Here is an 11,169-nt window from a genome sequence, read left to right as displayed (position 1 = left end):
TATATATAGGAAGTATTATTAAGTTTGCAAATATTACTATATACAGGAGCAATTGTGTGAAGAATTCAATATATCTCAGGCAGAATGAATATATCTTTGATATAGTTCCAGCTTAGAGCATTCCATTACGCAGATTCTTGTTTGTGTCAATAGAGAACCCTCAAACAGGGTTGACCGGTTGAATTATTTGCTCTACCAACTGCAATGGAGGTTACTGCATGCAACAAGGATTATCGAAACGTTGTACGCTCTCCTTGCTTAGAGTTATCTATCTATTCATGAATGTATTCGCATGTATGTGTGTATGTGCATGTCTATATGTATACACACAAAACACACACTCACACATATATGTGTGCAATTATGTCTTTATATGTGTATATATATGTTAGCATATGTGTGAATACTTTTGTATATGTATGTGGATGATATGTGTTGCATGTGAACGTTGAACAGTTAAATCACTCTCCTGTGATGATCTGAATACAGTAGTCATCTTCCACTACCATTTAATTGGATATTCTGATTCTTGCAATTATATAAATATTTTTAACTATTTAAATTTTTATTTTTAATCTTTCAATGTTTTGAGGATTAACTAAACAAAGAATAGAAAAAAGAAAAAAGTTCTTTCACTAAAGGTTACGTGTCACATTTTATTTATTTCATGTTTATGTTTGACAAAATGTCAAGATTAAAGAACATTTTAATGTTTTGATATAGTTTGCTGTCAGCATAGTGGATAGAATTTACAGTTTTATACTTTTTCCCAATTGCTAACGTATTTAATGTTGCATATACTTTCTAACAGTAATCAACACATTGTAATCTTCAATCTGTAATCTCCAGCTTGTACACTTTTACTTTATATAATGCTCATCTTAACACAATTTCCGTATGTCAAAGTTCAATTACTACTGTTGCTTTATAGCCCAGTGTGATCAAACTGTTTCAGCATCGAATATTCCATATCATTTACAGACAATGTATTAACAACTTTGATATAGCTAAGATTAATCAATATATCCCAACTGTTTTTTAAGATGATGACCTACACTTTGAATGAAATTCGGCTGCCATTTCTATCTGGCCGAGCAACCACTTAATCTCTATCGTTGGTTTGGGTTGACGTATGCTTTAGCTATCAGCTATTTCCAACGAGGATAAGGCAATCACTCAAAAACATAAGATGTATGCAACCGAATCATCATTATTAAAACCGAATGCGAGTTTCTAATACACACACACACACACACACACACACACACACACACACACATATATATATATATATATGCATAAATACGACGAGCTTCTTTCAGTTTCCGTCTACCAAATCCACTCACAAGGCTTTGGTCTGCCCGAGGCTAAAGTAGAAGACAGTTGCCCAAGGTGCCACGCAGTGGAACTGAACCCGGAACCATGTGGTTCGTAAGCAAACTACTTACCACACAGCCACTACTATGCCTATTAATGAATATTATTGAATATTTTTCCATGAGCTTTCACCTTACTTTTCTCTCTAGTGTTGTCATTTTTGTTGATCTTCTGTATATTTGTTTCATATCCTCCCTCATAAGATAGTTACCTTCGTAGCATAACTGTAAGGTTAGTAACTTTTAGCTACTTTAAAATTGCATAAATGTCGTCACCTATTTCGTTACCTACAAAAATCGCTGCAGTAGTAAAATTCTCCTGTAATTACTTTTTCTTAGTTGGAAGTAAAAAAAAAAAAAAATATTCTAAAACTTAGCATTTACATTGAATAAACAAAAAAACCTATACATTTTGAAATAGCAAATAACTATCGACAATATTTATCTTTCTCAAATCTAAATAGGAAATTTAGGGAAAACGAAAATAAAATTTAGTTTCTCTATCGCTTTTAGGGTTACATTACTTAACGAAATCAACAGATTTTACTTATGCGAAACGCAAAGAGCATGAATACGATTCTATTTACAAACACCTCATTAGTAGTGAATAAATGCTTTCTTTTACCAGTATATGTAATACCATATTCACATCTAACGGCAGATGGGTTCCACACCAGTGTATTTTAGTTGTGTTGAAATACATTCGCTGTTTTACTTCATACTTTATTTTTAGCTACACTAATACTATCCTGATCTATCATTCTCAGATCAGTCACTTTATTTACTTTATTCCAAGTAACTTTAGCTACTACTTCATGCCTGACGGCAAAAATAATTTCGTGAATTTTCTCTCACACTTGGCAATACGAATATCTCTTATACAATCTGTTCAATACAATACTACATGAGAGATCATTTCCTACAGCTATTTAAATATCTCATCTTTTGGGTGTTATCAAATAAAGGTTGCATTGATAAATCTTTTATTTTCTTTCTGGAGGCGTTTAGTCGATACGATCGACTTTAATACTAGACTGGTAGCATTACTTTATCGATCTCGGTGGGGTGAAACACTAAGTTAACCATGACTAAATTTGAACTGATGCTGTTAAAAGTCGATGGAAATACTGCAAGGAACTTATTCTGACGCTCTAATGATTCTGCCAGTTTCTCACCTTGAAAATAATGATTTCCGATTTAGGCAATAAAAGTAATTGTTTCAATCGCTTAACTCCTCCCCTCAAACTTTCAGCATAAGGCTAGTAATTATTGGGAGGTGGAGTTAATCAGTTGTATCGATCACAGTTCTTGATTGGTGTTTTATTTTTATCAACCTCAGAGGGATGAAAGCCAATGTTGAGTCGATGGGTTGTGGAATCAGAATGTAAAGAGTCGGAAGAAATATCGCAAAGCATTTATTCCAACGATTTAAAGATTCCGTTAGCTCGCTGGCTTTTCGTGGCAAAAACGATGATAATGGCTTTAAACTTTGGCGGCACAGGGCTGGCAGTTTTTGAGGGTAGGAGTAAGTCGATTGCATCGACTCCATTGCTCAACTGGTACATATTTTATCGATTCCGAAGGGATGAAAGGCAAAGTCAACCTGAGCGGCATTTGAGCTCGGAAGATAAAGACTGACGAAATGCCTAACAGCATTTCCTGCGGTGCGCTAACAATTCTGCCCGTTCGCCACTTTCATTATAATCATGATAATAGTTTCAAATATTGGCACAAGGCCAGCAATTTCAGGAATGGATTAAGTCGATTATATCGACACCAGTTACTTGACTGGAACTTATTTTATCGACTCCAAAAGTATAAAATGCAAAGTCAACCTCGGTGGAATTTGAACTCAGAATGTAAAGATGGACAAAATGCCATTAAGTATTTTGACCGGTGCGCTAACGATTCCGCCAGCTCGCTGCCTGAGCAATAACTATGATATCTTCTGATTTAGATTGGTTTTGTAAATACTATATTTATTGGCAAGTTGTGGCTTTTTGTATGACGGGATTTACTGATTCATGATTACATGGAAGTAATCTTTATAATGAGGTGTTATAAACTTCTCGGAATTAGATGCATGATATATTTCAGACATGTTTCAATGTAGTTTATTTCTTTTGCGATCGGAGCCTTATGCTCCCATTTCTCATTCATAGTCTTCAGTGAATTAGTCTGTTTTCACATTTTGAATTTGATATCATTTTAGGTTGTTTTTCCCAGTATTTTTTCGGGAGAGGTCAGTGTAAATATCTTTTATTACTGCTTCTTAAGTTCATTAGCAACTCAGTAGATAGTTTTATTACTTGTTTTAAAATTTCAACAAAATATTGCAAAATCCTTCCTTTATCTTGCTTATCCCTTTTGAGATTAGTTCTTCAATAAAGATTACCATCTATCTGTCATACATAATGGAATACATATTTGATTGTAAAGTGACTATCTATTGTTTATTTCAATGCGGCTTCAATTGCATCCACCGAATTATTTATCTAACCTGGCGGCTATTCGCGATGGTAGTAAATATATTCACTCTTTCTTATATCGAGAGTAACAAATCTCATCTAAGCAGGTAGTTAGCCGCAGGCAAACACCATTTAAAAGGCCCAACAAAGCCGAAATGCATCTAATGTTCTCACTAAACGCTGCTGGGGAAATTTTTCATCTTCCTCCCATATAAATTACTTTTTTATCTACTGTACGTCTATAAGAGATTTTATCTCAGATAAAGTCCAGTGTACGAGGGGTTGCTGAAAAGTTTCTGGCTTTAAGGTTATTGCGAAAGGCCTGGTTGAAGGGTCAAACTTCCGAGTTCTTTTATAGGGCTTAAAAAACTGAAGGACTGCTGCAATAAGTGAGTGAATCTGAGAGGGGAATATGTTGAATAAAAACATAACTGATCCTCTTGTATTTTCTTTAATCCAAAGCTAGGAACTTTTCAGCTCCACCTCGTAACTTGCCTTTCAACAGTGTACATACAATGATTATTATACATGAATAGATATTTTAATTTGCAGTTGCTTCAATTAAGTACACTGAATTATTTCTTCGGTATTAGTTATAGCACACTGTCCACAATAATTGACACCACTCATCACTGAATAACTGAGAAATTAGAGATTCATCAATGCAAACTATCTCTAATAATTCCCAGATGAGATATAGAAATATATGAAGGATTATACTATTGTAACAATTAGAATGTATACGAGATATTCGTTAATCAGGAATTTTTTTTTCATTAAAGTATTTTAGATTGATTAGCGCGCAGCACGACTGTCTTATCTTTTAGTAATTACAAGCCAGTTAGTTTTAGCAGGCGATTGAACAAGCTAATCTTAATTAACACTTCTTCATTATCTTAATAGACATTGTGCAGATATAACATTCCCATTTACATCCCCTCTGTTTAAAAGAAAAAATGAGAAAAATGAGTTGTAACCGCCATTTGCGGGGTCAGTCATAGAAATATTGTTGAGAAATTCGTTTTAAAACAATGTGATTTCAGGTTCTATCCCGCTGTCTTCTACTAGAAGATCAGTTGGTCAAAGCCTGATAAATGAAATTTCCTCGATTGAAACTGAAGGAGCGCTTCTAATTAGTTCTTCTGAGAGAATTAATCTGCCGTCCATTTTAACACCATCATCTGTCATTTGGATGTGTTTAACAGAATCAGTACAGTTGCGAGCAACGAGTGGGGTCTTTAGGCAGAGAATAATGCGTTCTTTTCTTTTTCAACGAGTCTAGGAGACCTTGAAATATCATAGGTGTTGCCGTTTTTGTGACGAAGAAATTAAACAAAATATGTCATTAACATTAAAAAATATTGCTCTTTGTTGAGACTTATCTACATGAAAAACCAAAAGCAAACCCTGCAAGCATGCAGTGTCTACAGAACAGCAGTGAAGAAACACAATAAAATAAGAATACTGAAACATTATTTTCTTTCATCAATGGACACTGAGAGAGATAATACCAGAAAATGTCAATCCTGACTGATGATAAAATATCTGTGAATGAAATGGAGAAATTATCAAGGTATCAATATTTCTAAATAGGGATAACTAAATCATGGGTACTGAACAGAGAAACGACTGTCTTGTGAACAGTTAAAAAACACGCACCAAAGCTTCATGTGAAAAGCATAGAGAAAATGATATGGTTAAGCACTAAACACATATGAAGTAGAATACTTTCGTTAAAATAGATAACGTGCATGCAAAACAAAATACTCTATCCACGGCTTACAAAATGTATTGAACAATGAATGGAAAACGCACAGTGAAAATAAGACTTTTGAAATAATAATCCTTTCTACTAAAGGTACAACGCCTGAAATTTTGGATGAGGAGACCAGTAGATTACATCGACCCCAGTGTTTCACTGGTACTTAAGTTATCGACTCCGAAAGGATGAAAGGCAAAGTCGTCCTCATTTTTGAAATAATAATAAAATAACAATACTTATTATTCAAGGGCGGAAGAAGGCGGCAAGCAGGCAGAACTGCTAGCACGCCGGGCAACATGCTTAGCTGGATTTCGCTTGTCTTTACCTCCTGTGTTCAAATTCCGCCGAGTTCGACTCTACCCTTCATCTCGGAATCGATAAAATAAGAGCCAGCTGGGCACAGGGGTCGATATCATCGACTTCCCATTCCTCAAAATTGTTGGCCTTGTAACAAAATAAGAGATGATTATTCAAGAGTAGAAGGTAATACAGTATATGTTGTTTTCTGTGTCATTCATTGCGACTCCCCCGAAAAATATTCAATTAAATAATAAAACGAATCAATAAAGAAATGAGAATGTAGAAGGACAGCTACGAATGAGTGCATACATACTTGCATAATTAATGCAGTGGTAAACCCTCGTCGCTCGTCGATGTGGGACGTGTAGGTGGCTGAGTATTCCACAGGCACATGTAGCCATAACAGTACCATTTGAACTATGGGTACAATCCACCTGATGGGCCTCTATACATTTTTTCACTCAATTTCACTCTGAAACCCCATGACCGCAATGCGAACTTTTTTAACCATTCTGTCATGCTGTGCTCACATAATTAATGTATTAGGAATATTAATAGCACCTGACTGTTTGATATCTCTAATGGAGAAAGCATTAGAATATGATTCATATAAACACCAGACTGATTCCGACCAGCACGGAAACGATGACAAATATAAAAAAGAACGTATTTCTGATGCCAGAATATGCTTTGAATTCGATACATAAGAAATACGAAAAATAAAATAATGGAGTTGTAAGTACAACTATCAATGTTAATCGAAACAGGATCACTGAATTGACGTAACTACAGCTTCATCTCCATCCTATATGTTGTTGACTGCCTCCGTTAAGGGTTTACAATAATCCTACAAAAATTTTAGATTTTAAATCTTATCATTTTTATGAAATTCATTTCCTTGTGGGTATTTTAAATCGATTAGGCACCCAATTTTATTTTCAGTAATAGAGAGCCAATGGTGAAAATACTTATTTGAGTAGAGAACTTAAACGGAAGATTGAGATCTAGAAAAGCGCTAATTGTATTTCTATTCGATAATTCAATCAGCACAAATCGATTTTCCAAACAAAAAGACAATAAAACTGGAGAAAAAAAACTTTGTTTAGGCGTTTGGAGTTAAGCTTCAAATGATAGTTTAAACCTATTTTGTAATAAATACTGCAGTAAATAAGACTTCGTTCGACATAGATATAGTAAGATGACATCTGTTCTATATACATGGTATGCATATATCTCATTACAGTCATAATCAATTGGAAATTACTTCTGACGTGTCACATTAAGGATAGTAACCCTCATTTAACTGTATATTCTTAACTGCATATTCTTCAAGTAGAAAGCACTTTGAGCGTATGTTTTTATCCCTCTCTCTTCTCTGTATACACACACACACACACACACACACACACACACACACACATACACACACATGCACTTGCACATACACACACATACACTTGCACATACACACACATGCACTTGCACATACACACACATACACTTGCACATACACACACATACACATGTACATACACACACATACACATGTACATACACACACATACATGTAGTCTAAGGATCCATATACATCAGAAAAAGCAGATCATCGTACATTTGTCATTATTAGAGTGGATATATTACTATTTGCATGATACAGCGAGGAGGGGAGCTGGCAGAATGCTAAGCGGCATTTCGTCCGTCTTTACGTTCTGATTTCAATTCCGTCAAGGTCAACTTTGACTTTCCTCATTTCAGGGTCGATAAAATAAGTACCAGAGTGTACCGGGGTTGATGTAACCGACTATCCCCCTCCCCAGAAATTGCTGGCCTTGTACCAAAAATTTGAAATCAATATTTATATTATGCAACATTATAGATCCATTCCAGTCGAATTTTACCAGTCGGTTTAGATCACGAGTTAGGTAATCACCTACATTTGCACTTATCAGAAAAGCTGGTTCGAAAAGTGTGGCCTGGAGGTCAGCAAGTGTTGTGGGTGCTGTGAAAAAACAAACAGCACAATAAAACCAAACAAACAAAACTAGTGGGAAAAAAAATCCGTGAGCGAAGTCCAGAGAGGAATTCATCAAGAGTTGTGCCCCTTTCACAAAGAAACCCGGAGCGTCTTTACATTGTGTAGAGTAATTGGTGCAAAGTGGGGTTACGGCTTGGATAAGGATGATGTGGAGGTTGATATGTATACAAGAGTGGTGGTAAAAGGAGGAGATGGAGTAGGCACTCAAACAAAACTATATGTGGATATGAATGTGAATATGTATATGCGTATATATATATATATATATATATATATATATATAAAGGTTATGAAGGATATTGGAGTCAACCAAACCCTAAAGATACAGGTAATACAGAGTAAGTGCTGTATACCGACTAGTTTTGCCCCTGACGTGGTTGCAACATGAGTGGGGAATATAACATGGGTCGTGTATTAGCGTGTGTATATATTTCTTCTGTATCTATATATATTATATTATATTATATTATATTAAAGAAAATACTTTAAACGTCGAAGAGCTGATGACAGCGTAAATCTGTCAGTAAAATATAATTTTAGTTTTCATGTGTGACTTCTTTGGTTAAAACATGCACTGAAATTTAGTCACTAAAACCTTTTACGTTTCAGGAAATTATGATTCGCTCGTTATTATGCAAAACCTGCTTCATGAAAACATGTATTACTATTTTAACAGTTAAACACAAATGGTTGCATTTTTTATCTGAAAATCAAATTTTGTATTACTTGGTATCTTTACGGTTGGATTTAATACTCTACTAGCGATCGAAACGTACAGGTAACAAGTCGTACTTCTAAATTTACACGCGATATAATACGTGTGTGTGTGTGTGTGTATTTGTGTATGTGTGTGTGTATGTACTGGAGAATGTGTGCGTGTGAGTGTATGTATATATGTTTAAAAAGCAACAAGTTTAAAAAGAATATTGCAAAACCTCCTAGAAAATAGTACTCCAACCATAAAACTATATATGAATACGTGAATATGGGTGAGTGTGTATATATATGCATATACATACATACATACATACATATATATATATATATATATATATATATATATATATATATATATATATATATATATATATATATATATATATATATATATATATACCTATATACAGAGAGAGAGAGTGAGAGAGAGGGAAAGAGAGAGAGAGAAAAAGAGAGAGAGAGAGAGAGAGAGAGAGAGAGAGCTGGGATATGGAAATAATTATGCAGATAAACAAATTAGATATATTAAATACTAGCAGTAGTACCCGGCGTTGCACGAGTCTTAATAAATTACCATGAAACTGCGGAACGATTAGGCTTTACACTTGAGAACATTTTTTGAGCCCTACTTCGGCTGACGCGTTCGCACAATGCTCTTCTGATTTGAATACCTTATTCATCAGCTCACCGCAGATTAGAACCATACACTTGCGAATGAAGCACACAGATAAACGTATAGGAAGAGAACGAGTTGAACAAATTCAGCGTTTCCTAAGAGGGAATCGTTTGAGCAATAGATTGCTCCCAGTTGAAGGAGGTTAATGGTCAACAGTTGGAATGTCGCCCTCAAGAGGTTCATGCAACACGTAGCCGTTATGCGTTTTGTAAATTGGTATTCTTTCCGTTGAATTGGTCGCTTTAATGTTATAAATAAACATACTTGAGGTAATCGACCGTATAGAAGGCAGCAGAAATGTCCTCAAAAATGCGATACCTAACTTGCCTTTCCGCTGGTCCGTTTGTAGCAGCTGTTTGATAACATTGTTCCTTCGCATTATTATCGTGCAACTGCAACGAATCGCCACCTCTTTGCCATCGTAGGAGCACCACATGAACGCCTTCCATAAACCCACAGAGTGTCAAGAGGCAGGCGCCCTTTTCTGATGCTTCGGTCTGATATGGGAAAAAATAGTAAAAGTATCTTGTCTACCCCCGACGTTTTAATGCGAACAGTTTGTTTCTACTGCCGACTCTGGAGTATGCAACGTACAGCTGGCCGTGGTAAAAGCAAGACCCTTCTAAGAGAAGTCCGGCCAAAGGCGAAAGGTATGTCTGTTAACGAGGGAGTAAGGGGCATCCTGGGAATGAATACATCCTCACCTTTTTCCGCATCCGGATAGGATGGTTGCCTCGACAACATGCCTCATCATTTTTTTTACAACCGAGTTTTTGCGAAAACCAAACATTGATCGAAGCAGTTGTTATGACTAAAACATGCCTCGGAACATACCTAATGCATATCTGAAATTTCAATCAAATCGGTCTGGTGGTTTAGCGGTTTGACCCGGCTTCACCCGAAAGCACTTGTACACGGAAACCATAAACAGCGCAAAAGTATAACATTTTGAAAGGCAGCTTGGGTACTGATTTGATTCAAGAGGTTACCAAGGTTATTGCTTTAACAATGTCACGCCCCAACCCATCTTTTCTCAAGTGTAAGGCCTCATGTTTCCGCAGTTTCATGGTAATTTAATAAGACCCGTGCAACGCCGGTTACTACTGCTAGTGAAATGGATGAAGGAAGTTGTAAGTACTTACTAGTAGCTTGTGCAGTGCAGAGTATGTTATTGCTTTAACTATCTCATGCTACCCATAGAAATCGCTTTCATTTATTGCAATGGAAATACTCAATGCCGGATGTTTACTGTTATTGGCAGTGGCTATTTTGAGGTCACGTGGGGTCACTATGCGTGTGCACACCATGGTGGAGACTGTTTATGCATCGGAGAAAGAATGGGGTCAGTGTTCTGAGAAAAAAAATCAGGAGCTACCTCAGCAAAGGTATTTTGTTCGAATGTGAGTTTTTCGAATTGTGCTCAAGCAAAGCGCACTTTAATGAAATGCACCATGACATAAGACTCGTTGGGTGAAAATGCATTCGTTTACCGAGGTTGGTTAAAAACGGCTCAGTGGTTCCCGCGCTATGGCCTGCCTTAAAGGCATTTCTTGAGTAATTTTTTCCCGTGCTGTACTCAAACGAAACGGAGTTCGAAAAAAATAATAAGAAGCGAAAAACCTTGGGTAAGAATGCATAGATATGTCAAGTTTGATCAAAATGGACAACTTTTTTTGAAAAAACCGATAATTATCGATCGAGGTTTTGCGAAAACTGAACATTGATGGAAGCAGTTCTTATGACTAAAACATACCTCGAAACATACCAAATATATATCTGAAATTTCAATCGAATCAGTTAGGTGGAAATCCACACACACACACACACACACACAC

Source organism: Octopus bimaculoides, chromosome 9, assembly GCF_001194135.2.
Source record: "Octopus bimaculoides isolate UCB-OBI-ISO-001 chromosome 9, ASM119413v2, whole genome shotgun sequence".
NCBI classification, from domain to species: Eukaryota; Metazoa; Mollusca; class Cephalopoda; order Octopoda; family Octopodidae; genus Octopus; species Octopus bimaculoides.
Note: the sequence above shows the minus strand (reverse complement) of the source record.